At 49.0% G+C, this 14,074-nt stretch overlaps 1 protein-coding gene across 7 annotated transcripts in view; it reads left to right on the top strand.

Annotated features, from left to right (window-relative positions):
• The first annotated feature begins 5,527 nt into the window (after window positions 1-5,527).
• Window positions 5,528-14,074, top strand: part of FAM234A (family with sequence similarity 234 member A) — a 38,655-nt gene continuing 30,108 nt past the window's right edge. For 4 of the 7 annotated variants that reach the window (XR_005581754.2, XR_005581751.2, XR_005581752.2 and 1 more), the window contains exon 1: window positions 5,528-5,583. The gene's annotated coding sequence lies outside the window, so the exon portion shown is untranslated. Of the gene's footprint in view, window positions 5,584-9,823; window positions 11,885-14,074 lie in introns of those variants that run through there. The other 3 variants (XM_074381838.1, XM_074381837.1, XM_003928347.4) reach the window with 2 other exon arrangements.

Here is a 14,074-nt window from a genome sequence, read left to right as displayed (position 1 = left end):
CCGGGAGGAAGTACGTCGGCTCCGGCGCACGGCCAGCTGGGAAATGTAGTTTCCGGGGTGAGTGCTTGGGGAGGTTGAGGCTCCGAGTAGTCTGCTCAAGCTGTCCAACGGCGGAACCGAAATCCCAAACCTGACTTTTACTCTAGAGCCCAGGATCTCAAACGATTCTCTACGGAGGCAAAACTGCATAAAATGAAATGGAGTCAATCAAAAACAAGATAAATCCGTGCTTTTTCGAAACTAGCCATGAAACCATGAGCACATATAGCTCCCCGACACTTGGTTTTTTAAATCTGTGAAAGGAGGATTCTAAGAGTGCCCCTCATATGTTTTTTGTGAAAGTTAAATAAAGCATGGAATTTTATTAATAATTTTTAATTTTTTTTTTTTTTTTTTTTTTTTTTTTGCAAGGGTTTTGCTCTGTTGCCCAGGCTGTAGTGCAGTGGCGCGACCACCATTCACTGCAGCCTCGACCTCCCCGGCTCCTTATCCTCCCGTTTTAGCCCCCTAAAGTGTCTGGATTATAGGTGTGAGCCACTGCCTGGCCATCAGTCATGGCATTAATATTAGGTTCTATGATTACAACCTCGAGGTCGTTCCCCTGCGAGCTCCTGGTCTACCATCCCAGGGGCTAATAAAAGGCATATGCAAGCAATTACTTTATGTGGTAATAGAATTATAGCATGCACTTATATGTGCATTGTCTGGCATATACTTTCTGTATATTAAACCTTTATTACAAGCCGGGCTTCGTGGCTCATGCCTGTAATCCCAGCACTTTGGGAGGCTGAGGCAGGCGGACCACCTGAGGTCAAGTGTTCGAGAGCAGCCTGTTAGTCCCAGTTACTGGGGAGGCCAAGGCAGAAGAATCACTTGAACCCGGGAGGTGGAGGTTGCAGTGAGCCGAGATCACACCATTGCACTCCAGTATGGGCCACAAGAACCAAACTCCCTCTAAAAAGAAAAAGACAAGTTTTGTTTTCTTTTGTTTGAGACAGGGTCTTGCTCTGTCACACAGGTTGGAGTGCAGTGGCACAATCTCAGCTCAGTGCAGCTTCTGCCTCCCAGGTTCAATTGATTCTCCCACCTCAACCTCCCAAGTAGTTGGGACTATGGGTGCCTGCCACCATGCCTGGCTAATTTTTGTTGGCCAGGCTGCTCTCAAACTGATAGGCTTAATTCAGGGGTCCCCAGACTTTTTACACAGGAGGCCAGTTCACTGTCCCTCAGACCGTTGGAAGGTCGCCACATACTGTGCTCCTCTCACTGACGACCAATGAAAGAGGTGCCCCTTCGTGAAGTGCGGCGGGGGGGCTGAATAAATGGCCTCAGGGGGCCGCATGTGGCCCGCAGGCCGTAGTTTGGGGATGCCTGGCTTAAGTGATCCAACCCCTTCAGCCTCCCGAAATGCTGGGATTACAGGCTTGAGCCACCGCACCTGGCCTGTAACACAAGTTTTTTTCTTTTTGACTTTTTTTTTTTTTTTTTTTTTGAGACGGAGTTTTCGCTCTTGTTACCCAGGCTGGAGTGCAATGGCGCGATCTCGGCTCACCGCAACCTCCGCCGCCTGGGTTCAGGCAATTCTCCTGCCTCAGCCTCCCGAGTAGCTGGGATTACAGGCACGTGCCACCATGCCCAGCTAATTTTTTTTGTATTTTTTAGTAGAGACGGGGTTTCACCATGTTGACCAGGATGGTCTCGATCTCTTGACCTCGTGATCCACCCGCCTCGGCCTCCCAAAGTGCTGGGATTACAGGCTTGAGCCACCGTGCCCGGCTGACTTTTTTTTTTTTTTGAGATGGAGGTTTGCCCTTGTAGCCCATGCTGGAGTGCAATAGCATGATCTCCACTGTCTGCAACCCCCAGCTCCCAGGTTCCAGCGATTCTTCTGCCTCAGCCTCCTAAAGAGCTGGGATTACAAGCATGAGCCACTGTGCCTGGGCAACAAGTTTCAAATAATGTTCTGAGGCATGACTTTGCTTCCAAACGGCCATTTGAACAACAGAGTTAAACCATCTGAATTACATACTTACTAAACTGCCACGGTTATTAGAAATCAGACAACTGCCAGGCACAGTGGTTCATGCTTGGAATCCCAGCATTTTGGGAGGCCAAAGCAGGAGATCACTTGAGCCCAGGAGTTTAAGACCAGCCTGGGTAACATAGCAAAACCCCATCTCTACAAAAAAGTAAAAAAACTAGTTGAGCATGGTGGTTTACACCTGCAGTCCTAGCTACTTTGGAGACTGAAGTGAGAGGATCATTTGTGGCTGGGAGGCAGAGGTTGCAGTAAGCTGAGATCCTGCCACTGCACTTGAGCCTGCACGACAGAGGAAAACCCCATCTTTTTCTTTTTTTTTTTGAGGGAACCTCATTCTATTGTCCAGGCTGGAGTGCAGTGGCGCAATCTTGGCTCACTGCAACCTCTGCTGCCTGGGGTTCAGGCAATTCTCCTGCCTCAGCCTCCCGAGTAGCTGGGACTACAGGTGCCTACCACCATGCCCAGCTAATTTCTGTATTTTTAGTAGAGACAGGGTTTCACCATGTTGACCAGGATGGTTTCCTTCTCTTGACCTTGTGATCTGCCCACCTCAGCCTCTCAAAGTGCAGGGATTATAAGCATGAGCCACCGCCCCCAGCCTAATTTTGTGTTTGTACTAGAGATGAGGTTTTTTCATGTTGGGCAGGTTTGTCTTGAACTCCCAACCTCAGGTGATCCACCCACCTTGGCTTCCCCAAGTGCTGGGATTACAGAATTGAGCCACTGCACCTGGCATTTTTTTTTTTTTTTTTTTTTTTTTTTTTTTCTGAAACAGAGTCTTGCTCTGTTGCCCAGGCTGGAGTGCAGTGGCATGATCTCGGCTCCGGATTCAAGCAGTTCTCTGGTCTCAGCAGCTGGGATTACAGGCATGCAGCACCATGCCCGGCTACTTTTTGTATTTTTAGTAGAGAAGTGGTTTTACCATGCTGGCCAGTGTGGTCTCAAACTCCTGACCTCATGATCTGCCTGCCTCGGCCTTCCAAAGTGTTGGGATTACAGGCATGAGCTACTGCGCCCAGCCAAAATTATTATTATTTTTAATAAATAGAGATGGGAATCTCACTATGTTGCCCAGGGTGGTCTCAAATTTCTAAGGTCAAGCAATCTTCCTGCCTTGGTCTCCCAAAGTGCTGGGATTACAGGTATGAGCCACCATGTCTGGCCTAATTTTTTTTTTTTTTTTTTCCTTTGAGACAAAGTTTTGCTCTGTTGCCTAGGCTCACTACAACCTCTGCCTCCCAGGTTCAAGTGATTCTCCTGCCTACACTTCCTGAGTAGCTGGGATTACAGGTGTACATCACCATGCCCAGCTAATTTTTGTCTTTTTTTTTTTTTTTTTTTTTTGAGACGGAGTTTCGCTCTTGTTACCCAGGCTGGAGTGCAATGGCGCGATGTCAGCTCACCGCAACCTCCGCCTCCTGGGCTCAGGCAATTCTCCTGCCTCAGCCTCCTGAGTAGCTGGGATTACAGGCACGTGCCATCATGCCCAGCTAATTTTTTGTATTTTTAGTAGAGACGGGGTTTCACCATGTTGACCAGGATGGTCTCGATCTCTCGACCTCGTGATCCACCCGCCTCGGCCTCCCAAAGTGCTGGGATTACAGGCTTGAGCCACCGCGCCCGGCAATTTTTGTCTTTTCAGTTGAGAAGAGGTTTTGCCATGTTGGCCAGGCTGACCTCTAACTCCTGACTTCAAGTGATTCACCTGCCTCGGCCTCCCAAAGTGTTGGGATTACAGACGAGAGTCACTATGCCTGGTCACAGAGTAATTTTTTTTAGAGTTTATCTCTCCCAATGTGTTTGCTGATGTCTCTGCTCATTTGTTAGGCTTTCTGGGGTTTTAAAATGTTTACTTTGGGGTCTGGCTTCCAAAGTGTCATTCCTGGGTCAGCCTAGTCTGCTGGTCAACCAATGATTATTTAGATTTTGGGCTCAAACACCTTAAAACACTAAGGTTTACACCTTTGCAGAATGATTTGTGTATGGAATAGGAAGTACATTAACAGTTTAAGCTGTTGACACGTCAGCCCCAGCTTTTTCTTTCCACTGGGCCTTCGCTTGGGTAAACTTTTCCAGGTGCAACTCTAGTTGATGCAGAGACCTGTCAATTAACAAAACAAATTATCTTTCCTCCACACACCGAAGATAAATTGGATAACTTAAATACATACTCTCACCCAAAAATAAGGAAGATGGCCGTGCATGATGGCTCTTGCCTGTAATTCCAGCACTTTGGGAGGCCTAGGCAGGCAGATCACTTGAGCCCAGGAGTTTGAGGCCAACCTGGGCAACACAGTGAGACCCTGTCTCCAAAAAAAAAAAAAAAAACAGGAAAAATTCAGCTGCGCGTGGTGGAGCCCACTTGTAGTTCCAGGTACTTGGGAGTGGAGGCAAGACGCTTGCTTAAGCCCGAGTTTTAGATATCCTGATCTGGGTGGGGATTCTTTTTTTTTTTTTTTTTTTTGAGACGGAGTTTCACTCTTGTTACCCAGGCTGGAGTGCAATGGCGCGATCTCGGCTCACTGCAACCTCCGCCTCCTGGGTTGAGGCAATTCTCCTGCCTCAGCCTCCTGAGTAGCTGGGATTACAGGCACGCGCCACCATGCCCAGCTAATTTTTTGTATTTTTAGTAGAGACGGGGTTTCACTATGTTGACCAGGATGGTCTCCATTTCTTGACCTCGTGATCCACCCGCCTTGGCCTCCCAAAGTGCTGGGATTACAGGCGTGAGCCACCGCGCCCGGCCCTTTTTTTTTTTTTTTTTTTTTGGAGACAGCCTCACACTGTCACTCAGGCTGTAGTACAGTGGTGCGATCTCGGCTTACTGCAATCTCCGCCTCCTAGGTTCCAGCAATTCTGCCTCCGCCTCGCGAGTAGCTAGAATTACAGGTGTGCGCCACCACGCCCAGCTAATTTTTCCGTATTTTTAGTAGAGACGGCCGATTGGTGTGGTATCCTGACCTCAGGATCCGACCGCCTCGGCCTCCCAAAATGCTGGGATTACAGGCATGAGCCACCGCACCTGGCCCCTGTTGGGGATTCGAATCGTCATGCCCAATACTGATCAGCGTGGGGTATCAGTCAGCACAACCACGCGAGACTCCCAATTTGGCACAATATTTCAAGACCGAAAGTTCGCATCCCCACTGCCAGCAATTCTTGTGGTCAAAGAGGAGAAACGCTGGAAGGAGCACCCGGAGGCTGGGGCGAGGTCGAGAAAGGAGGCGAGAAGAGGACTGGGTGGGGAGAAGACGGGGAGGGGTGGGAGGACGGAGCGGGGACGCAGGGAGGAAAAGAGGACGAAGGGGAGCGAACACGGAGAAGGTACGGGTACCGAGCGGGGTGAGGACGTTCAACATCCGATGCGACAGCCACAAACAGGCGCAGCCAAGTTCCCCGTGCTGGCCGCGCCCACGACCGCGTTGCTCAGCAACCCAAGCAGGGCTGCGGGGCGCACTTCCGGCCCAGGTGGCCCGGCTGAGCGGAAGTGACGTTAGGGGGCGGTACCTGCGGCGCGGGCGGGTGAAAGGGCTCGGAGGCAGGTGAGTGAGCGCCGCCTCATCCTCGCGCTTGCACCCCGTTGGGACGCCTCACGGCCTCCCTTTCGCTCTGGGACGTGGGCCCCCTGCCTCGGGGACCCCGGCCCCCGGGTCGTCCAGTCCCTCAACCCTCAGCCCTTGAAGGACCCCGCCCGTCCTGCCGCCCCGCCCCTCCACCTTCCGGAGTCAGGTGCAGGCCGGGAGGCTGCGGCGGGGGCGCCTCTGCACGCTGCTTCTCCCGCGTTTCCCCCATTGCCGCAGCCTGGGCCTCTGTGGCGTGCACATCAAGCTCCAGTGTTCCTCACAGTGTGTCTTTACGTCCCGATAGGGAGCTCCGCGCCCCGGCCCCGCGTAGGTGAGCCTGCCGTGGCCACTTCTGCTCTTGGTGCCGCCCGGGTTGCCCGAGAGTGGTTTTTTATGGTGGAAGAATGTGGGTGAGAAGCCTCTGGGGAGCAGAGAGGCGTGTCCTCTCGCAGAACGCGGTCTGCAAGCTCATGCGTCCGGACCCTGGGAAAGCGCTCCGAGCGCAGGCGAGGTGGCTCGTCTGCGGGGAGCAACTCAGGCATGGCCTGTGCTGTTCTGAGCGAACAGAACACAAGTCTGGAAGGGAGGAAAACACTGTGAAAGCGTTCCTGGCTCTCCCTTACCTTGGTTGACCGAGAGCTGTCAAGGAGAGCGTTTGCCCTTGACCAGACCGACAGGTTAGGGTAGGCAGTTTGGTTTTCTCGTGGGTTCTAAACCTGGTGATTCCAGCTGAGGAGGCCGTGACCTGCTCGCTTCCATGTACTGGCTGCGGCTGTCTTTCCAGCGTCAGCCTCAGATCACACTACTTCATTGCAATTTCAGTCTGCAATCAATTAGAGCAGTTAGAATAACTTAATAAATACTCCGGGAGTGTCTGCTGGGATCCAGGGATGGTTCTAGGTGCTGAGGATGTAGTACACAACAAAAGAACTTCCTGTCTTCAAGGAGCGTCTGTTCTACTGGAGGGTATGGATAGTAAATTAGATAAGTAAAAAACGGAGCATGCTAAAGAGGAAGTGCAGAGCAGGGGAGGAGGAAGCAGTGAGCATGACCCTGGCTTCAAGTGGACCTGTATTTGGGCATTTTGGCATTTAGAGTCCTGGCTGCACTGCTTGGGATGCTTTACGATTAGTTCAGTTATGGAAGTATTCCACTGACTTTTGCTATGGAAAGTCAAAGGAACCAGAAATAAGCTAGGGTCAAGGGCTTGAATGAGATCATCAGGCCAGGTGAGGTAGCTCACAGCTGTAATCCTAGCACTTTGGGAGGCTGAGTCAGGCGCATCACCTGAGATCAGGAGTTCCAGACCAGCCTGGCCAACATGGTGAAAAACATGGTTTTTCTAAAACCCTATCTTTAGAAAAATACAAAAATTAGCCAGGTATGGTGACAGGCACCTGTAATCCCAGCTATTCGGGAGGCTGAGGCAGAATAATCGCTTTTTTTTTTTTTTTGAGACGGAGTCTTGCTCTGTCGCCAGGTTGGAGTGCAGTGGCACAATCTCCGCTCACTGCAACCTCCACCTCATGGGTTCAAGCCATTCTTCCGCCTCAGGCTCCTGAGTAGCTGGGACCACAGGCTCGTGCCACCATACCCGGCTAATTTTTCTATTTTATTAGTAGAGATGGGGTTTCACCATATTGACCAGGATGGTCTAGATCTCTTGACCTCATGATCCGCCCGCCTTGGCCTCTCAAAGTGCTGGGATTACGGGCGTGAGCCAGCGCGCCCCGCCTACTTTTTGGTTGAGGTGGAGTCTAGCTCTTGCCCAGGCTGGAGTGCAGTGGTACTGTCTCATCTCACTGCAACCTCTGCCTCTTGGGTTCAAGCAATTCTCCTGCCTCAGCCTCCTATGTAGCTGGGATTACAGGCACCCACCATCATGCCTAGCTAATTTTTGTATTTTTTTTTTGTTGTTGTTAGAGACAGATTTCACTGTGTTGGCCAGGCTAGTCTGGAACTCCTAACCTCACATGATCTGCATGCCTTAGCCTTCCAAAGTGCTGGAATTTCAAGCATGAGCCACCATGTCCGCACCCCACCACACACACACACACAGCGTGAACATTTTAAAACCACTATGCCACCACTCATTACTCCTGTGGACAAGAGTGCCTGGTCCTGTGATTTCAACTGGAGTTCTGACCCTAATCTCCGGGAATTTGATTAGCTAGGCCTGGGTGAAGAGCACTCCCCAAAGTGGAGTGGTGTCAGTCCACTAGATCGACATTGTCTGAGCAGTTGGGAAAGCAGATATCCCCAAGGGAAATCAGGGTGCTGTTCCTTGAAATAGAAAGATGTTAGGTAGTCAGAGTGACCCTGATACATGATTTATGCCATCTGTTTCTACTCAACTTTAAAAGGTCTGCAAGCCGTAGATTTCAAAGCAAATCAGTGAGTGCATTAATAAATTACTCTTCCGCCGGGCGCGGTGGCTCAAGCCTGTAATCCCAGCACTTTGGGAGGCCGAGGCGGGTGGATCACGAGGTCAAGAGATCGAGACCAACGTGGTCAACATGGTGAAACCCCGTCTCTACTAAAAATACAAAAAATTAGCTGGGCATGGTGGCGCGTGCCTGTAATCCCAGCTACTCAGGAGGCTGAGGCAGGAGAATTGCCTGAACCCAGGAGGCGGAGGTTACGGTGAGCCGAGATCGTGCCATTGCACTCCAGCCTGGGTAACAAGAGTGAAACTCTGTCTCAAAAAAAAAAAAAAATAATAAATAAATAAATTACTCTTCCAAGAAAAGTTTATGATGGCAGCATAGCAAGAATGGGACATTTATTCAGACATGATTGTCTTTTTGCCAGGTGTTATGCTTTGTTCTTGGGAAACAAAGGCAATAACAAGTGTATGTTGTCACGGTCCTCAAGGAATGGAATGGGGGTGCTCTCCCTAAGCAGCCAACACTGTGAGGGGCACACCAAGCTGGAGGAGCTGCGGCATCAGAGAAAGCGTCCCAGTGGAAATCAGCAGGGTTGGGTGTTAGAGACACAGCAGAGTTATCAGGAGATGGACAGATGGAGCGAGGGTACGAGAACAGCAGAAGGACGGGGGAAACGTGACTGGAACGAATGCTAGGCGTGGGGTTTGGGAAGAGATGACATTGGAGCCGGAAGCCAAGTAGTAAAGATGTGGAACTAAACTAAGGTGTTTGAGCTTGGTTCTCAGTTTTATGAGTCATTCCGTACTTTTTGTTTGTCTGTTTGAGATGGAGTCTCGCTCCTATTCCAAGCTGGAGTGCAGTAGCACAATCTCGGCTCACTGCAACCTCCATCTCCTGGGTTCAAGCAATTCTCCTGCTTCAGCCTCCCGAGTAGCTGGGACTACAGGCGCGCACCACCATGTCCAGCTAATTTTTCTGTTTTTAGTAAAGACGGGGTTTCACGTTAGCCAGGTCTTGATCTCTTGACCGTGTGATCCACCCGCCTCGGCCTCCCAAAGTGCTGGGATTATGGTCGTGAGCCACCGGGCCTGGCCCCTCATTCCAGACTGTTTAAACAAGGCAATTACATGATCTAGGAGTATTTTAGGAAGGTATGTCTTGCATTGTTTGAGAGGGCCATACAAGTCAGGTGAAAAGTTATGAGAATATGACCTAAAGCAGAGACTATTGAAAGGAGGGGCTCAACTGAAGAGGTAGCTTAGAATCTACCACACTTGTTGAATGTTTCAAAATATACCATATTTCTCACTCAAATTTGGTCTTTAGGGCAGGCCTGGTGGCTCACACCTGTAATACCAGCACTTTGGGAGACCCAGGGCGGGCAGATCACTTAAGGTCAGGAGTTCGTGACCAGCCTGACCAACATGGTGAAACCCCGTCTCTACTAAAAGATACAAAATTTGGCCGGGTATGGTATCTCAGAACTTTGGGCCTGTAATCCCGCTGGTGGATCACTTGAGGTCAGGAGTTTAAGACTAGCCTGGCAAGCCGGGCGCGGTGGCTCAAGCCTGTAATCCCAGCACTTTGGGAGGCTGAGGTGGGTGGATCACGAGGTCGAGAGATCGAGACCATCCTGGTCAACATGGTGAAACCCCGTCTCTACTAAAAATACAGAAAACTAGCTGGGCGTGGTGGCACGTGCCTGTAATCCCAGCTACTTAGGAGGCTGAGGCAGGAGAATTGCCTGAGCCCAGGAGGCGGAGGTTGTGGTGAGCCGAGATCGCGCCATTGCACTCCAGCCTGGGTAACAAGAGCGAAACTCCGTCTCAAAAAAAAAAAAAAAAAAAGACTAGCCTGGCAAATATGGTGAAACCCCATCTCTACTAAAATTATAAAAAATTAGCTAGGCATGGTGGCAGGTGCCTGTAATCCCAGCTACTTCAGGAGGATGAAGTAGGAGAATTTCTTGAACCCAGGGGGCGAAGGTTGCAAACAGCACCCTGCAAACTTGGTGAATTTTGTAACCACTCGCACTTTGCAAAATTCTTTATGGAACTTAGGTTATCTTAGAATGTCAAAAAAAAAAAAAAGCTGTCTCCTAACCAAATCGCTGTGAAGCACATGCTGAGAGATCAAAGGAGCAACTGTCAAAATGGGACGTGGGCAAGAAGTCAGCTGGCTTATAGATGAAAGTGACTGACTGTGTGTTGATAATTGTTGGACCTGGGTAATGGTTAAATAGGAATGGTGTTCTCTACTTGTGTTAATGTGTCAGCAGATACGTAATAAAGGTTTTTTTCTCCTCATCATATATAGAAATGATGACTCACTGTGTTGCCTAGGCTGGTCTCAAACACGTGGGCTCAAGTAGTCCTCTCTCCTCAGCCTCTTCAAGTGCTGAGATTATAGGCATGAGACACCACAGCTGGGCCAAAGGTTTTAAAAAGTAATGATAAAAGAAGGAAACTGAGACTAAGGCTTACTTATTATCTTGTAGTGCTGAACAGAAGTGATCTAGTTAAGAGTTATACTTTATCTTTTGATTTCTCTGCCCCCTATTTAATGAAGGGCAAAAATGAGTAACATGGCTGGGCGTGCTGGCTCATGCCTGTAACCCCAGCGCTTTGGGAGGCCGAGGTAGACAGATCACTTGAGGTCAGGAGTTGGAGACCAGCCTGGCCAACATGGTGAAACCAAAATACAAAAGTTAGCCAGGCATGGTGGCAAGCGTCTGTAGTCCCAGCTACTTGGGAGGGTGATGTAGGAGCATTGCTTGAACCCAGGAGGTGAGGGTTACAGTGAGCCGAGATCGAGCCATTGCATTCCAGCCTGGGTGACAGAGCCAGACTCTGTCTCAAAAAACAAACAAACAAACAAAACCACTGATTTGTGGGGGATTAGCAAGAAATCTGCCTTGGAATTTAGGAGAAAGGCTTACCCCATGCTATTTTCTGGATAGACTACAAAATTTATTCTGTGTAATAGTTGCCCATCTAAAATGCAGGTAGCTGTTCGCCTACAACTTCTTTTAGGAGGCACTGTGAGCCCTTCTCAAGTACTTTAAAAGATTTTTTCTCAAGTACTTTAAAAGTTTCTCATTTATGTAAAGGAAGGGAACTGTGTTTAGGCTTTTGAGTGCTGACTTCGTCTGCTCTGATACTTTTGCCTTTGTTAAGGAATCATGATTTTTTTTTTTTTTTTTTTTTTTTTTTTGAGGCAGAGTCTTGCTATGTCGCTCAGGCTGGAGTGCAATGACACAGTCTCGGCTCACTGGAACTTCTGCCTCCCGGGTTCAAGTGATTCTCCTGCCTCAGCCTCCTGAGTAGCTGCGACTATAGGCACACGTCACCATGCCTGGCTAATTTTTGTATTTTTAGTAGAGACGGGGTTTCACCATGTTGGCCAGGATAGTCTCGTGTTCCTGACCTCATGATCCACCCGCCTCAGCCTCCCAAAGTGCTGGGATTGCAGGTGTGAGCTACCTCACCCAGCTGGAACAATGATCTTTAAAGTGGTTCTTGAAAAATGGTTATGTGCCTGTTCTTTGTCTTGAGATTATGCTTGGTGAAGAGAGAAATAGCTGCTTGCTGAAAACAACTAGACACAGTAGCCGTCCTTGTCTGAAATCTGCTTTGCTCAGCTGAAACTTCAGCGCTGCCTCATTGGTCACTGTGGGTGTCTCAGAACTTCATGTTGAATTGCTGTCAAATACCCAGAGTATTCTCCATGGTGACACAGCCACATTGTGTAAAAACATTTCTTAAGTCATTTGTTTATCTTAACAGCTGGCTTTGGGGCGAAGCGTTTGGGCACACTTGCTACAAAGATTGGTTTATCATTATGGGTCATGACGTCTGTGGGAAAATTCAGATCCTGAAGCAAAGACAACGATTGTGAGTTATCTTACTCGTCTTTTAAATTCTCTTTCATCCATTTAACTGATACTTATTGAGTGCTTATCTCAGGGGACACAGCAGCCATTTTTCTGCGCTTAAATAGCTTTCTTTCTGCCAGGTAAGAGGAGTATGATGAGTGCTTTCAAAGAAAAATCCTGAGTTCTCTGGGGTGGAATGTGGTTAATCAGCATCAGCACGGGTCACCCCAAGCTTAACTTAAGGCTTGAGCTGCCACACCTGGGCTTTTTTTTTTTTTTTTTTTTGAGTCAGTCTGGCTGTGTCACCCAGGCTGGAGTGCAATGGTGCGATCTCGGCTCACTGCAACTTCGGCCTCCCAGGTTCAAGCGATTCTCTTGCCTCAGCCTCCAGAGTCGCTGGGACCATAGGCACCTGCCACCACACCTAGCTAATGTTTGCATTATTAGTAGAGATGCGGTTTCACCATGTTGGCCAGGATGATCTCGATCTCTTGACCTCATGATCCACCCACCTTGGCCTCCCAAAGTGCTGGGCTTACAGGCGTGAGCCACTGCGCATGGCCCAGTAAACTGTTCTTAGAGAAAGAACCCTTGGAGAAAAGGCAAAGACCTGTTACTTCCTTTCTGCCTGTACTCTGGCATTCCTGCCCTGCCTTCACCTGCTGAAATTGTTAATCAGCTGCATAAACTTTTGCTGGATTTTATTGTTCTTCATTCTAATCAGAGTTTCCACTGTGATTAGATAGCCTATGGACTCTCTGGAGGACAGACAGGTGTGGCAGCCTCAGTGGCCTAGAGCAGACCAGTTGCTGAGTGGCTGGTTTACTGGTGGTTCTTTTTTTTGAAACAGTCTTGCTCTGTTGCCCAGGCTGGAATGCAGTGGCACAATCTTGGCTCACTGCAACCTCTGCCTCCCAGGCTAAAGTGATTATCTTCCTTCAGCCTTTCCAGTAGCTGAGATTACAGGCATGTGCCACCATGCCCACCTAATTTTATATTTTTAGTAGAGATGGAGTTTCATCATGTTGTCCAGTCTGGTCTTGAACTCCTGGCCTCCCAAAGTACTGGGCATGAGCCACCGCTGGTTTACTGATAGTTCTGCAGGCCAGGGTAATAATCTGTTTAAATAACCATATATGGGGATAACATTTATTTATTTATTTTTATTTTTATTTTTATTTTTATTTTTGAGATGGAGTCTCACTTGTTACCCAGGCTGGAGTGTAATGGTGGTGCGATCTAGGCTCACCGCAACCTCCGCCTCCTGGGTTCAAGCAATTCTTCTGCCTCAGCCTCCTAAGTATCTGGAACTACAGGTATGCACCACCGTGCCCAGCTAATTTTTGTATTTTTAGTAGAGACAGGGTTTCACCAGCCTGTTGGTCAGGCTGGTCCTGAATTCCTGACCTGTGATCTACCTACCTTGGCCTCCCAAAGTGCTGGGATTACAGGCATGAGTCACCATGCCAGGCCACTTGCTGTTTTTTTAAATTGATTTATTGTTGGTTTTGTTGTTTTGTTTTGTTTTGTTTTGTTTTGTTTTGTTTTGTTTTGTGACAATCTCACTCTGTGTCACCCAGGCTGGAGGGCAGTGGCATGATCACTGCTCATTGCAACCTCAGCCTCCTAGGCTTAAGTAATTCTCCCACCTCAACCTCCCGGGTAGCTGAGACCACAGGTGTGTGCCACCACACCTGGCTAATTTTTTTTTTTTTTTAAGAAACAGGGTCTTGGGCCGGGCACGGTGGCTCAAGCCTGTAATCCCAGCACTTTGGGAGGCTGAGGCGGGTGGATCACGAGGTCGAGAGATCGAGACCATCTTGGTCAACATGGTGAAACCCCCGTCTCTACTAAAAGTATAAAACATTAGCTGGGCGTGGTGGCGCGTGCCTGTAATCCCAGCTACTCAGGAGGCTGAGGCAGGAGAATTGCCTGAGCCCAGGAGGCGGAGGTTGCGGTGAGCCGAGATCGCGCCATTGCACTCCAGCCTGGGTAACAAGAGCGAAACTCCGTCTCAAAAAAAAAAAAAAGAAAAGAAACAGGGTCTTAACATGTTGCCCAGGCTGGTCTTGAACTGAGCTCAAACAAGCCATGCTCCTTGGCCTCCCAAAGTGCCAGGATTACAGGCATGAGACACCACTCCCAGACTTATTAATGATTTTCTTTTTTGAGACAAAGTTTTACTTTTGTCAACAAGGCTGGAGTGCAA

This window comes from Saimiri boliviensis, chromosome 12, assembly GCF_048565385.1.
Source record: "Saimiri boliviensis isolate mSaiBol1 chromosome 12, mSaiBol1.pri, whole genome shotgun sequence".
Classification (NCBI taxonomy): domain Eukaryota; kingdom Metazoa; phylum Chordata; class Mammalia; order Primates; family Cebidae; genus Saimiri; species Saimiri boliviensis.
The sequence above is the reverse complement of the archived record's forward strand: the minus strand, read 5'-3'. Positions and strand labels throughout refer to the sequence as shown.